Below are 14,031 nucleotides of genomic sequence, written 5' to 3' on the forward strand. Positions count from 1 at the left end.
GGTTTTCAGTCCAAATTATGAAGAAGTCATTGATATATCTTAAGTATAGCAATGGTTTGATGGTGCAGGTCTTAAGGAATTCTTCTTCCAGGTGCCTCATAAAAAGTTTGGCATACTGTGGTGCTATTTTGGTGTCCATAGCTGTGCCCATGGTCTGCAGGAAGCATTGGTTATTGAAAGTGAAGTTGTTGTGTGTGAGGATGAAGTGTATAAGGTCAGTAATATCTTTGGATCTGTACTCTGAGTTGTCATCTTGCTCTTGTAGGTATGTAAGGTAGGCTTGGATACCATCCTGATGTGGGATGTTGGTATATAAACTGGTAACATCGATGGTGGCTAGGAGGGTGTTGCTGGGAAGGTGGTCTATGCTTTTAACTGTTCACAGAAAGTTGGTAGTGTCTTGGACAAAACTTGCTGTTTGGGTGACAAGAGGTTTTAAGATTGATTCAATGAAACCTGATATTTCCTTAGTTAGGGTTTCAGGGTTGGATATGATAGGTCTGCCGGGGTTCCCTTGTTTGTGGATTTTAGGGAGCATGTAAAAAGTCCCTGGGTTAGGTAGTGGGGGCATCAAGGTCTGTAGTTATTTTGCAGTTCTGATGGAAATGATTTGATGGTAGTTTTGAGTTTCAAGGTGAAAAAGAGAGTAGGATCTTCCTGTAATTTTTTGTAGTAGGCGATGGCAAAGAGTTGTCTGTTGCCTTTTTTTATGTAGTCTTCACAGTTAAGGGTGACTATGGCTCCTCCTTTATCTGCTGGTTTTATTACTATTTGGTGGTTAGATCTTAGAGTCTATGGCCCTTCTCTCTGACAGGGAGAGGTTGTTATGGTGGTGTGTATTGTTGATTATTTCGTTGTTCATTCTTTCCCTGAAGCAGTCAATATAATGGCCAAGTTTAGAGTTGCGTCCACTGCGAGGTATCCAATCTGATGGTTTTTGGGGGTTGATCTTTTCCTCACTGTTGTCAGAGGATGAATTGTTGTTGGAAGTGGATTCGTTTTGGTGTGGATAATTATGAGGCTTTTTTGCAAAAATGTTTTTGCATTTAAAAGCATGTGGAAATTGGCTCCTCCCCCACAGTATTAATGAATCAGTGTTTTCCGACAAATAAGTATTTACCCCAAAATTCCTGCCTTTGCTCACCTTCTTCACCCTCCAACTGAATCATGGAAACCTGTCCCTGGGAATGCACTCTTTAATATGGTATTCTGCTCCAGCATGCCCTGTCTTGGGCACCGCAGTCAGTAGTGCTGCTGTACCTCTATTACCTCAGAAGAGTAGGCCTATCTAGGCAGTGCATCACCATTCACTGTGGGGGGAGACCAATGCAGAGAAATCATTTAGTTTCTCTGCAATGTCCTTCCCTCCTTAATTGCTTCTTTCATTTCCTGGGGGTGTCTAACAGGTGCTCCAATTCCCTTGCAGGTGTTTTCCCTCAGAGATCCTTAAAGAATCTACCGTGGCTTGTTTTTCTAACCTTGGCAATTTTCTGCTAATATTCCCCGGTATCCCTCCTACGCTCCACCTGCCACAGTGTAGATTTCTTTCCTTTGCCTTCAGGTGAGCTGCGTTTTCATTTTCTAAGGGATGATGCTTCTTCAGCTCAAATGCTGCCTGACCTCTGCCATTCAGCCTATTTGGCCGTTCCCATCCTGTTTCCTTTTCTGTTTCAGGCTCTGTATCACTTCTGTAGTTCTGGCCAGTTAAGCAGCTTCCATTCCAGACCCAAGGGTTTCTATTTCTTTGCTCTGACTGGTCCTCAAGATTTACGAACCTTCTCCTACCCTCCATTTCCCCTGTGCTGCAGTTTTGTTTCCCAGTGGATAGACGATTGACTTTTCAGTTTATGGCAGGTTTTTCCTTCTGAAGAAAGCACCAAGCATTCCTATTCACAGGTGATGCTGTTGCTCTCTGTTGGCTTTCTGCAGTAAACAGAGGTAGAGATCAGAGTTGGTGGCTTAAATACTTCTCGGGCCTTCATCTGGGATAACAGGACTAGACACAGTTTAAGCAGCAAGGTGGTTAATGACAGCTAGTCCAGGGAATCTATCTCATCTTTAGTGGCACAGTTTGTACAGTGGGACTGTTAGCACGACTATCTCCCAGATAATCCTACGGGACCGTTAAAACACAATTAACCCTTAAATGGAATGTGAAATACCAATACAGACAACTCAGTGTCCTAAAATCAAAATCTAACTTCATTAGTACACCAAGTATTATCTTAGCATTTTCTATATTCAGAGAGAGAAAAACATTCAGTACAACAATACCACCCAATACCAGATGTTACTTTGCTCAACAGAAAAGACAGCCACTCAGTTCCTGGAAGCAAAGGGTACGTTGTGGGCTTGGATGGTCCAGACAGGTGTTGAAGGCTGGATTTATGACGATGATGACAAACTTTCTTGCTCCCCACTTCTATGCTTTTCTTCAGCTTCACTCCTTTGATGACTCTTTGCTTTCAGATTGGTCTCTCTGCAGTCAGCATATTGTCCATCTTTTATCCCGTCAGCATGTTTTTTGTCTAACAGACCCATCACAAGCACACCTCTTAATCTGGCCTTTTTCTGGTGTCTCACTTTGGGCATTGTCCATTGGTCTCCCTTATTGCCTTTCATTAATATATCCAATCCTTTCATCCCTCTGATTCAGCTGTTTAGTGCCAAGTTCAGTTAATAGGAGCTGGTAACAAGGCCATTGTTATGTTATGTTAAAAAAAAACTTCTCACAGTGATAAAAATAAAAAGATATATAATGAGCACCTATAAGCTCTACAAAAACAACTCAAAGCCAGCTAATTAAAAAAGTTAATAAGGACAAAACTTAAGCAATGATTAAATAAGCCTAAATATAAACAATACTATAAGCAGGTACAACTTCAAAGCATTAAACATAACAAGCTACCCTAACAGGACCATCCTGGCCAGTTCGTCTTTCAGTTCAGAGCAAAACCCAAAGGATTCAGGTGAGTGAAAATAGTCTAACCCTTCCCACAGAACATGCTTGCCCCTCAGGGCTCATTAGGCTATAGCCCTGCAGCCTTGATCTGGGCTCTTTCCATCCACCCAGCTCTCTCAAGCAACAGGATCTCAAGAGAGGAGAAAGCACAGGGAATGGGGAGGTCTGTTAGGTCAGGCAGGAGCTGTTACAGACCCTGCTCATCCTCAAGCTTCACCAGAGTGACTTTCAGCAGCAATTTGGGCCTGTTGGAGAACGCAAGAGGTTTCCGCAGGAGCCATCTGCAGTGGCTGGTTTTGGTACATGCTGCCTCCATTTACCTTGTTGGCAGATGCTGACTCCATTTCTCTGCTTTGCTGGAACTGGCCGAGCAAATGTTTTTTATTCCTCTGATTCTCCATAGGGATGCCTGACACTACACTGGCCATTTTAAAGAGACAGGACCCTCAGCATTATGAGATCACGATCATGGGGCCAAGCTGGTCCTGAATACCTTCACCACTACATGACTTCAACAGCCGTAGGTACTGAGCACCCCCCAGGGAGCATAGAAAGAAATGACAAATCATGGACGTAAGGTGGGGCTGGGCAAGGCTGGTGAGGATGGCTGTGACAGAGGTCAGGTAACAAGCTGACAAGCTATCATTACCTATGCATTGCATCAGCAGCTCGTTTTCAGTTGTGTCTGTCGTGTACCTTACTCAGACCTCTTGTGCTTCAGCCTTGGTTTCTCCAATAGCCCCTCTGTGTGTTGAAAAGTGGCATAGGTGCCAACTTTTATTTTTGCTGGGGGGGCACCATAAGATGATGGCCTCCCCCCCACCCAACGGCACAGCCAGAGCAGAGTCGAGTGGAGCCCAATAGGGGTGGGGGGAGGGAGGCAGGGGAAGATGTGGGTTGCCTGCTGCAGGCTCAGGGCTCCCTGCATTGCTGCCCTCTACCTGGGAGCCCCGCACCAGCCGTGCCACCGTGTCAAGGCACCCCCTGCCCAGCCAACAGTAGTGGCAGACACAGCTCCGAACTGCTGCCCCTGCTACTGCCGGGGAGGCGGGGGGTGACTCACCATGGTGATATGACTGATGCAGGGCTCCTGAGGGGAGGGCAGCAGAGCAGGTAGCCCCAAGCCTGCAGCAGGTGGCCCACATTTGCCCTGTGCACAAATCTGGGGGGCATGTGCCCCTCCATACCTCGCTCCCTGGGAGTGCTGACAGCAGCAGGGAGTGACCCCCACTCAGGCCCCCAGACGAGCTGCCTGTGGCTCCATCCTGCTCCACACCTCAGCCCCCAGGCCCATGAACCACCCTGGCTGGGCAGCTCCCCCAGGTCCAGGCCCTGCCCCACTCCCTCCCACGATCTGCCCCGCCACCTCCATGCCATAGACTTACATACAGTCAGCTGGGGGAGCTGCTCTCTACCACTGCCTGGGGCTGTATCCCTGACCCTGTGCATGCACATGCACACGTGCACATGGTGTCCCCTACGTCCCGCTCCCCAAAGCCCCTTGCAGGCTAGAAGTCTGCCAGCCTGCAAGGGGAAATCCACCATTTCCCACTTTTTTCCACTGTGAATGGAAAACCTGGATCCCTGAAAGATACTGGGAATCCAGGACAAATGCTGTCCTAGAGTCATGCAGCCTGGGACCAGGACTTGATGTTCCCATTTTGGGACTGTCCTACCCAATTAAGGATGGGTCCTCTTCCCAAGGGGGTCCAAGGTCTTTGGGGGCCCCCATGTACTTGGTACTTATGGAAAGTGGGATGTCAGACTTGCCTCACAGTGCCAGAGGCATCTGCCCTTTCACAGGTGTCCCTGCCACAGGTTTACCTCCTCTTCCCCACAGATCTGGCTGTACAAAATGGCCTCTCTCCTAAGGTGCTTGACCTCTTGCGGGGTAGTATCCCTGCTCATACGGAGTTCCCTTGTGCCCATTCCAGATCTCACTAGTGCAATAATAATGCGTATGGGTATTTGGCCAGAGATCACACTGTGCTTACACAGGTGGGGAAAGCATTGTTCAGAGGTGCTGTGATCCTGCCAGGGCCACCCCATGAGACTGGCCCCAGGATACCACCCAGATAAATGTCCTGCAGACCCAGAGCTGGCACCTCACTCCGTCAAGTCCCAGGGAGACAATGTGTTACTCCCTTGTTTTTCCCCGCTGCTTTTCTTCACAAGCAGTCAGAAAGCTGAGGCTAGTCTCATCCCTCCATGACTGGGTTCCTCAGCAATCTCTTTAGCAACACTAGGCACCTGCCAGCCACCAGATCATATCTCTGTCCCAGGGCCATGTGGCCATCTCCAGGGCAATCTCTACAGTACATCTGTCCCTGGCTTCCAGCTCTCATTTACTTAACAGCTGCAGGCCCCTGACTGGCTCTTTCCCTGGCCCAGAGCAGCTCTCATCCTACAGTTCATTTGGATGTAATAGCCCAGCACCCTGGACCCATCTTCTGCTCTCTGTTCCACTAACCCACCATATGGTAGTGAAACCACTGTTATGTGGCAGCCTATGTGATCATACCTCACCTAACTGCCAAGACTGCAATAGAAAGGCCATAGCCCCGCATGCCCCTGTGCCACAGCAGAGATCCTGTGAAGTGATGCCTCTGGTATAGGACTGAGTTTTTTCTGGATAAGCAAGGATCCCAATCCCTACTTTGCGCAGGGTCCAGCTGAGGCATTCCTTAGAACCGAGAGCAGGAAGGACTCCACCGGGCTTCCTTGCTTGCCGCATTTGGAGGCCTCGTGCCCTTCCTGTGCGAACTCTGAAGAGAAGCCTCTTCACAAACATGTGCCTGCATCCTCTTTACAGGTGAGACAGGACAGAAAATTGGAGACCATCTGCCTGTACAACTCTAATATCCCAGGAAAGCCAAAAACCATCCCGAATGGACCAGATCTTTCAACAACCAGATGCAGAATGCACAGTCCCACTACTCAGGTACTTATTCATTTCCAGTTGATTGAAACATAAATACAGGTTTTTAGCCTGATGAATCACTTCTGCTATATGCTGCATTTACCTCCAAGGGAGAGGAGGAAGGACAGGAAATGGTTCTTTCAATGTTTTTCAAAGACATATTGCATAGATATTGAGAACAGAAAACCACAGTGCCATGGAGGGGAAAGAAGCTGAACTGTTTAGTGGATAAGACTCCGAATTGGGGCTTTGGAGACCTGAGTTCCATTTCTGGCTCTGTGTATGACCTTGGATTGGTCATTTAATCTCTTTCTGCCTCAGTTTCTCCTTCACCCCCTCGTCTATCTTTACTCTGTAGATTCTGCTGGCTGATGCTGGATATGTGTGCAGTGCCTGGCACAATGGGATTCTCTACTTCCCCAGGGCTCTTAGCTGCTGCTGTAAGTCAAGTAAAGAACAGGAAACAAATGGCGGTTGCAACGTACTCCAGGTTCAGGTTCCCCGTTCTGTGCATCGCAGTCTCAGATCAGCTGCAGACACCCAAGGGAGAGTTCCTGCTTAGCAGAATCTCTGATCACATGGAGATGTGGAGGTGGAGGTGACACAGCCTGAATGCAAATAATTGAAGGGCCAAAACCAGAGAGGCACCAAGACTGGTGTAACTGCTTCTCCTTCCAGGGTAAGTGTTACTGCCTTAGAAACAGTCAGACAGAGATGTTCCCAGTTAGCCTCAGAGACTCTTCTCTATGGTCCAGAGAGGAACCTTCCTAACACCTATCTGCAATGACTCCACATCTGGAAACCACCACCCAACCTGTCACCCACTGAACAAGGAAAAACAAGGGCCACGCCAGGACCAGATTCTGCACATGTAAAATCCCAGGAGTAAGGAAGTCACAGCGGGCAGCATCGGTACCACAGAAGTCTTGACTTGCATCTGGATGTATCAGGCAAAGATCTAATACTTTCATCCCACCCTGTACTGCCAAACATGCTGGGTGTGTCCCCACAATGCTATTATGCTGTTTGCAGTGCCAGAGGTGTGCTGGGTACATATAGGCAAATATACCTTCTCATGGAGTTTCCTGAGTTGAGGTACAGGGCAGGTGTGGGCAGAAAAGGGCTACACTGTCCAGAGAGATTAGCTGGGCATGAAGCAAAGAGGGACTTAAACCCAATGTCACAGCCATTGAAAGCTGGCCTTTCCCAGCCCTGCCCCTGTTTCTCCTTGTGGCATCATACAGTCATACACACACCCCGCCTCGTGAAAAGTGGCCCGAACCTTTGCACCAGGCCTGCCCCATGGGAGGGATAGAGGTGAGGGGGGAAGCGGCTGGATTCCATCCCAGGGATAGGGAAGAGCCCAGCTTGGGAGAGGACAAGGCAGCCACAAAGGGGGCAGGTTTTATATTGCCCAGATAAGGGAAAGAGCCCAGCTGAAATTCCTAGATAACCCCTGGCAGATATATGGCTGGTCGGCGGAGACCTGCCCTCCCTTCCTCTGGTAAATTAAAGCATCCTGGCAAGCAAAGCCCCCAGGATGTAAATTACTGAATCAACTTGGGGAGCAGAGTGGGGCCTGGAGGAGAGGCAGGGGTCTGCACAGAGATGCCCCCATGGCTTTATGTAAACAGGCGGTCAGGCTCACTTCCCCTTTTGCTGCTTCCTTCAACAACTTTTCCCTCAGTCTCCATTCCCAGAAGATGAGTAAACTGAATCTCCCTCCTCCTTTCTCCACACTCTGTCTTGCTGGGGGCTGCTGGGAGCCTATTAGAGCTCCTTGTGGTCACAGACCTTAAAGACAGCAGATCACATAGGACAGGTCCAGTGTTAGATGGGATCTAATATCTTTAATAATGACATGATGTGTGTGCATGTGCATGCGCACACACAGGGCTTCTTGTCTAGGTGACAGGGATATTTCATGTGAATAGGCCCCGATGAAGAGAATAACAAACTTCACAAAGTTTCTTCTCCACAAAGTCCCTGAATCCCGCACAGGGCAGTCTGTTTGTTTGCCTGTGAGGCATAAGGAGATCGTTAATACCTGCTGACATGGAGGTCATAGGTCAGATCTAAGGCCTTCTTGCCAACCTGGGGGAAATGACCTTTCCAATGACACGTGACACAACCTTCCACTCCAAGTGGTCTCGGAGGCATTCGCAGCCAATGGTTCCTGCAGGCAAGACGAGGAACTTCTTGCCTCTTCTAGGGAAAGGGAGTTGGGTTGTTTCATCTTCACACCCTTGGGTGCGGCTGCTTTTCTCTTCTAGGGAATCCATTTTCCATGCTGTTTTTGCAGCTTCCATGGCAGGGGCAGGGTCTCCTGCGCAAAGCATGCACAAATGCTGTCTGTGCTAGGCTGGTTTCCTTACTGACATCCCATTCAATGGCAGCTCCCTTGAGAAGGAAGGCAGCATGCACAGGAAGACAGAAAAGCCCTAGTGACACACTATTTCCTGCCTCCACCAGCAGCCCACTCCAGCTATCCTTGTCTACGACCTCTGTTCCTGAACCCCTGCTCGCCTGTGCAACCCTCTTCGCTCATACCCCCATACTCTCTCCCCCCGGATTCCTCCCCAGACTTGAGAGGTTCTAGCTGGAAACCCTTCCACTTACAGCCCATCCTATGCTAAGCAGTCTTAGCTACTGCACTGACGTGGCTTTAAACTTTGGCCTTTTGAGCTAGGTACAGACATTCAAAAAGCCTGGGTGGAATTGATCTAAGTTACACCATTTTCTGTAAGCCGCATAGTTTAGATTGGTAGTGAACAGATCACACATTTGCTCTTTGGTGAGAGGGAGGCAAATCTTAGATCAAGTTCCAGCATTTTTAAACCCGTGTGCCAAACTTCCGTTCTGTTATGGATATTGGCCGGTCTCTGATCGCTTGTATCAATAAAAGTTTAATGTCTGTACCTGGCCTTGAAGTGAACAGAGTTCCTGTGTACATGCAGTTTAACTCGCAAAACTGATTTTCAATGGCATATCAAGTGTCACCCAGAATCGGTGGAGGTGGCTTTATTCTACAGCAGGGCCTTTCAATCTTTTTAAATAAGTGGACCCCCAGTGGACCCCTTTTTTAGTAAGTGTACCCCTGGATGCTGAGCAGTTGGGGGAGGGAGGAGGGGGGAGGCGAGCGGCCAAGTGGCAGAGCAGCAGCAGCTCAGCATCTGTGCAACCCTGCTCTCACTTTGCCTTGGCCCTGCTCCGGTGAGGCAGTGGCGCAGGGTGACGGCGCTCCATCCCCGTCCATCCCCACATACCCCTTGGACCTTTCAAAGTACCCCCGGGGTATGTGTACCCCTGGTTGACAACCCCTCTTCTATGCATACACAGTGCAGCTTTGTGACCATAGCTGTGCCCAGACTGAGAACACTTTGCTGAGAAGGTGGCCTGGGGCTTCTGTACCTGAACAGTGCTCCCAGGGGTGTGGCACAGTGTCCCCAGAGCTCTTCAAGAAACATACCCCACCCATGTTTTTGCACTTGTGCTTCCACCGTGGTGGTAAAGCTGCTCTGGGAACATCCCAAGGCCTTGCTCTCAAGCATAACGGAGAATGAGGTCTTGAGGGTGACTCTGGAAGGCACCCGACAGATGGCTTCACCACTGCATTTCTAGGTTTGCATACGTGATGGGGCAGGGCATGTTTAAGAACGTCCTGACCATGTTGGGATCCAATGTATGTACGCCCCTAGCGTAAATGCAGTTTGACTGATACCTTGTTTTCCCATTGGTGCTATAGGGAGCTGGCTGATCAGGCAGTTGAAGACACCAAGATGACTAAGTCAATATATCTTGCAGTTGCCCAAGGCTGCAGTTATGGCAGGGAGGGCCTCTCTCAGCACTCCCTGCTCTGCACCCAAAGTCACCATTATTCTATGTCCTTCTGACCAGAAACCTGCCCCCTTTCGGCATGATGTCCACAGGGCAGAAAACAGCTGTTCCCACTGGGTGTAATCTTCAAGCACATTTCATTGGTGCCCTATATCTGCACTGCCCCAAACGGTATCAGTGGAGTCTTATGTCACAGGCAATAAACCCTTCCTGCTGACTAGGACACTGGCTTTGGGCCCAGTCCTGCCAGCGCTGAATTGTGCCAAAGCTCCCCGTCAGGATGGTGCTGTTCATGCAAGAGCTTCCCCCAGATGTTCCAGTTAAGCAGTGACATGTCCTGGCCCAGGGGCACTGTGGAGAGTCACCACTACACTATGAACAGCCTGCTGCATCCCCTCAGCCCCTGGAGCAAGGGGTGGGATCTTCAGCTGGGGCAGCCCAGCTCAGGCCTGTGTTGGAGTTCTGACAAGCCTGTTGGGAAAACACCCTTCTCCGTGATACAATCCCTTGGCATCTCCCCCTTCACCCCAGCTGCTAAGCGCCTTAATAACTCTTGGCGCCAAGCTCCGGCAAGCTTTGTTGTCCTCTGTTGTGAACACGCGGGTCACTAATGAGACTCAGTCCTCATTATCCCCCAGCTGCAGGGCCAAGAGAGCCGCACCCTCCCTCCATGCCTGTCAGCAGAGAAGGGGGGATGTGTTCGATTAGTGTCTCACAAAGCCTCTGAGAGCTGAGCACACACCTCCCATTGCATGGCTCCTGCCTGCTTCCCTCTAATGGATGAGATGTGAAATAAAAAAGCATCCTGCCAGTGCTCCTAGCTTCTCCGATCCCACCCCATTAACCGTCCAGGGCAAGCGCCCAGTGGAGCGGGCGCGCTTTTATCTGCCAGCTGACCCCAAGTGCTCCCACCGACTAACTGGGACTCCACACACCAGAAACAACGGCAAAGCCAAGAGTTATTTACCTGGCCGGCATGTATCAAGCATGATAAATGTTCCCGTAATGAACCCAAAATGGACCAGGGTAAAGATTAAAACCAGCCCCCGTCTTTCTCAGCCAGCCCCCGCTTCCCGCAGTCCAGCACTCATGTTTCCCCTAGTGCACAGGCCACAGATAAGATGAAGTTAAATTTATCTTCAAAGAACCCCCCAAAGTGACTGGCTCTTAACCCCCTGCTCATCGCCTCCTTCCTCACCAGTATAAATCTTTCCCTTATCTGAACTTCCAAGGGAAGGAGGGGAAGAGGAGAGAGAACACAGCAGACTTTCTAAGCCAAAAAAAATCTCTGGTTTGTATTAAAGAGGCAGGATAAAAGCAAGCAAAGGGCCCCTCTGAGGGCATAAATAACGCAGGATCGGCTATTCCTTGAGATTTACACCCGGTGGTTTTCAACTCTTAGAGCAACACAAAGACCAACAACAACAAGGTTAGTACAAAGGGTGCTTGTCCCTGCAAGGGGGTTTCCGTAGAGGGGGAGAGTGGACTGAGCAAGGGAGATGTGAAAACAGCTGTGAGGTCAGCAGGAGGAGCTTCAAAGTAACTGCCCCACTGTGCTCCAGACCAGCTATGCAGGGAGGAAGGGACGCCAGCAGCTGAGCAGGGAAGGGAGGGTCTCAAGGAAAGAGCCAGCCAGCGATGCAGGGGTTCTTCCCTGGAGCAGAGAAATCCCACAGAGCATGCACAGTGCAAATGTGGGGCATGAATCACTGGGTGCAGCTGCACCCTGCAAGGAACACAGATAGCCCGCAGCCACATCAGGTGTAGACCAAGGTCTCCTGAGTTCCAGCCCTGCACACTGCCCAGTGCTGTCCTCTCCTCCAGCTGTGGCAGCTTGACCTCTGCTAGCGTTTCTGTAGGAAGTGCAGATGCACAAGGGGATCAAAGTGGTGCTAGAATGTGTTGGGGACAAACGTTCCTTCTCACACCCAACCCAGAACTTGCTGTCAGTCCGGCAGGATGCACCATGGGCTGCAGCTGCTGGGATGTCCTTGACATCTGCAGCCCAGGGGTCCCTTCTGGTTCTGTCCCAAGGCAGATGAATTTGGCAGCACCTGTCTGTCCTCCAGTTGGCCACCACCACATGAGGTCCTCTGCTCCAGGCAGGCTCTGCTGGGGGTCAGAACAGAAACAGCAGGGAGAGCAGATCAGAAGAAGGAGCATGGGCAGAGCTGCTAGCAATTCCCAGCCCAGAATAGCAGAGGTACTTACTGATTGGTGGTGCTCTGGAGGCCTGAGTTAAGGTGAAGCTGCCTAAAGGGGCTGCAAAGTAGCCTTGTGGCCCTCTGAGGATCATCCCTGGTCTGCAGAAACTGCCGGCCTTCCACAGGAGGCCCCAGTGCAGAGGGGGCAGCTTTGGAAAAGTGTTTGGTTGCTTCTTATGCCCTGTTCTGATACTGCAGCCCCTGGTGAGGCCTTAGTCTGTGTTGGTATGCACACTGGCCTTGCTTTACAGAGGGAGGCTTAATCGTACCTTCCTTTGTGCCAGCAGAGGGAGGTAGCTCTCAGAGTGCTCGCCAGTGCCATCCCACTCCATGCTGGGCTCCAGAGAAAGCAGCTGGTGCTCTGGGTGTCCCTTGGCCATTCCCCTGCTCCTCAGCCTCAGTAAAGGACTCTACACCTTCCTGCCAGAGCCTCAGAAACCTGAAAGAGCTGCTGTTTTAAGCACCACTGCACTACTGTTGTGACACATTGGGAGTTTGGAGTCTGAACTTCTGTTTCATTCGCTGTAAAAGGGAATCAGACCCCAGGAAAATGGAATCAGGAGAGAAAAGGAAACTGCTCATCCAACAGGCAAGGAGTCCTGATTCCAGGGAAAGCTTCATGCCCACCCCCCCACCAGTGACCTCTTCCCTGACTTCATTAGCCCTTCTGTAGGTCAGAGAGGGTCTGGCTGAACTGCCCATTAATGAGATTGCACTGGTGCTGACAGACCTGGCTTGGGGTCCCACAAGCCTCCCCTCATCCTAACCCTCACATCGTGGGGATGGAACAGGCAGGCTGCTTTCCAATGCTGCAGTCTCCTTCCAGCTCAGCCATGTTTATGTAGCCCCATGCTGCTCCAGACCTGCTTTATGGCCCATCCTGAAAGTCCATGTCCTACATTCACACGCAGCTTATAAGGTGTTGACTCAGACTTCCTACCACGGGCGACATTTTTGTGGCTTGGACAGCCGAGTTGTTGCCACTTTCTGTGCTGCTGCAATGTATTCTGGGAGGTAACACATTGGCTTTCCAGATGCAACTAATTTGCTCCATTGGGCAGCAGGCCTGGGTGTATTAAGCCATTATTGTCGGCAAAGTGCTTTGAAGAGGAAAAACACCAAATCAGTGATTAATTATAATTGTTGGGGCTCAGATTGATTGGAACCATTACCAGGTCTAGGGCACTGAAATGGGCCTGATGGGAAAGAAGAGGCCTGAAAATGAACTGTACAGATGAAAAAGCAGCTGAAATGGAGTGTCAAACCAAGCCAAACCTGTGCCAAACCTTTTCACTTCTGTTGCAGGGTGTCATGTGATGGGGTCCTGAAGGATGGCTGTGATCTCCCCAAGGCCCCTTTACCATGCCAAGTTGGCCCGATGGGCACCCTCTATTCTTGCCCACCATGTCTTTGATAGAATGGTTAATAGGGAGGCTGCCTTTAAGTCCTCTTGGACACGGTCTTGATTGAGTCTCTGGACCCCTGCGGGTTTCCGGACCTCTGGTGTGTCCCGCTTCAAAATAGATGTCACAATGGGTGTTCTGGGCTATGCGTGGCTCCAACCACCCCTTCACCATGCCCCAAGCCTCGCAGATGGTACCAAGATTGTCTGGTCTAGGTCTTGTTGTAATTTAGCCCCCTTGTCCTCCCTGGGCTCTCTGCAGCCCTGTCTGTGCACCCCAAATGCCGCGCTGTAGCAGGGCACTAGGGTGCCTGCTACTGGTAACAATAGCAGTATGAGCTCAGCTGCCAGTCACCAGGGCAGCACAGGTGCGGGTTGCTGGGGCAACCAGGCTGGTCAGCTGACCGGAAGGGGGCAGGGCCTGGCCTTTATAAACAGCCAGGCTGAGGCCGGAAGGTCAGTTCCCTCCTGGCAGCCAAGGAGGCTTGGAGCTCTGCTGGAGCAAGCAGGGCAGGCATGATAGAGAAGGCTGATGGCCTGAGCAGCGTCAGCATAAGGAGACTGGGTGGAGGAAACCCTAGCAGGGATACATATCAAGGATAGCCAGGTTGGCTTGGGATTTACGTTATAGCCAAGGGGCTTTGTGTTTTCTGTTTTGTTGTTGTAACACTGGAGGACCGGGCGAAGCTGTAGGGGTGGAGGAGGC

At 50.4% G+C, this 14,031-nt stretch overlaps 1 long non-coding RNA gene across 1 annotated transcript in view; it reads left to right on the forward strand.

The window, feature by feature from the left end:
• The window catches only part of LOC109310885, a 61,858-nt gene extending 54,712 nt beyond the window's left edge, over positions 1–7,146 (forward strand). The window contains exons 4-6 of the long non-coding RNA XR_002101335.1: positions 3,366–3,486; positions 5,775–5,903; positions 6,306–7,146. This is a non-coding gene — a long non-coding RNA (uncharacterized LOC109310885). The remainder of the gene's footprint in view (positions 1–3,365; positions 3,487–5,774; positions 5,904–6,305) is intronic.
• Positions 7,147–14,031: the final 6,885 nt, after the last annotated feature.

Source organism: Crocodylus porosus, unplaced genomic scaffold, assembly GCF_001723895.1.
Source record: "Crocodylus porosus isolate Cpor-Errol unplaced genomic scaffold, CroPor_comp1, whole genome shotgun sequence".
Classification (NCBI taxonomy): domain Eukaryota; kingdom Metazoa; phylum Chordata; order Crocodylia; family Crocodylidae; genus Crocodylus; species Crocodylus porosus.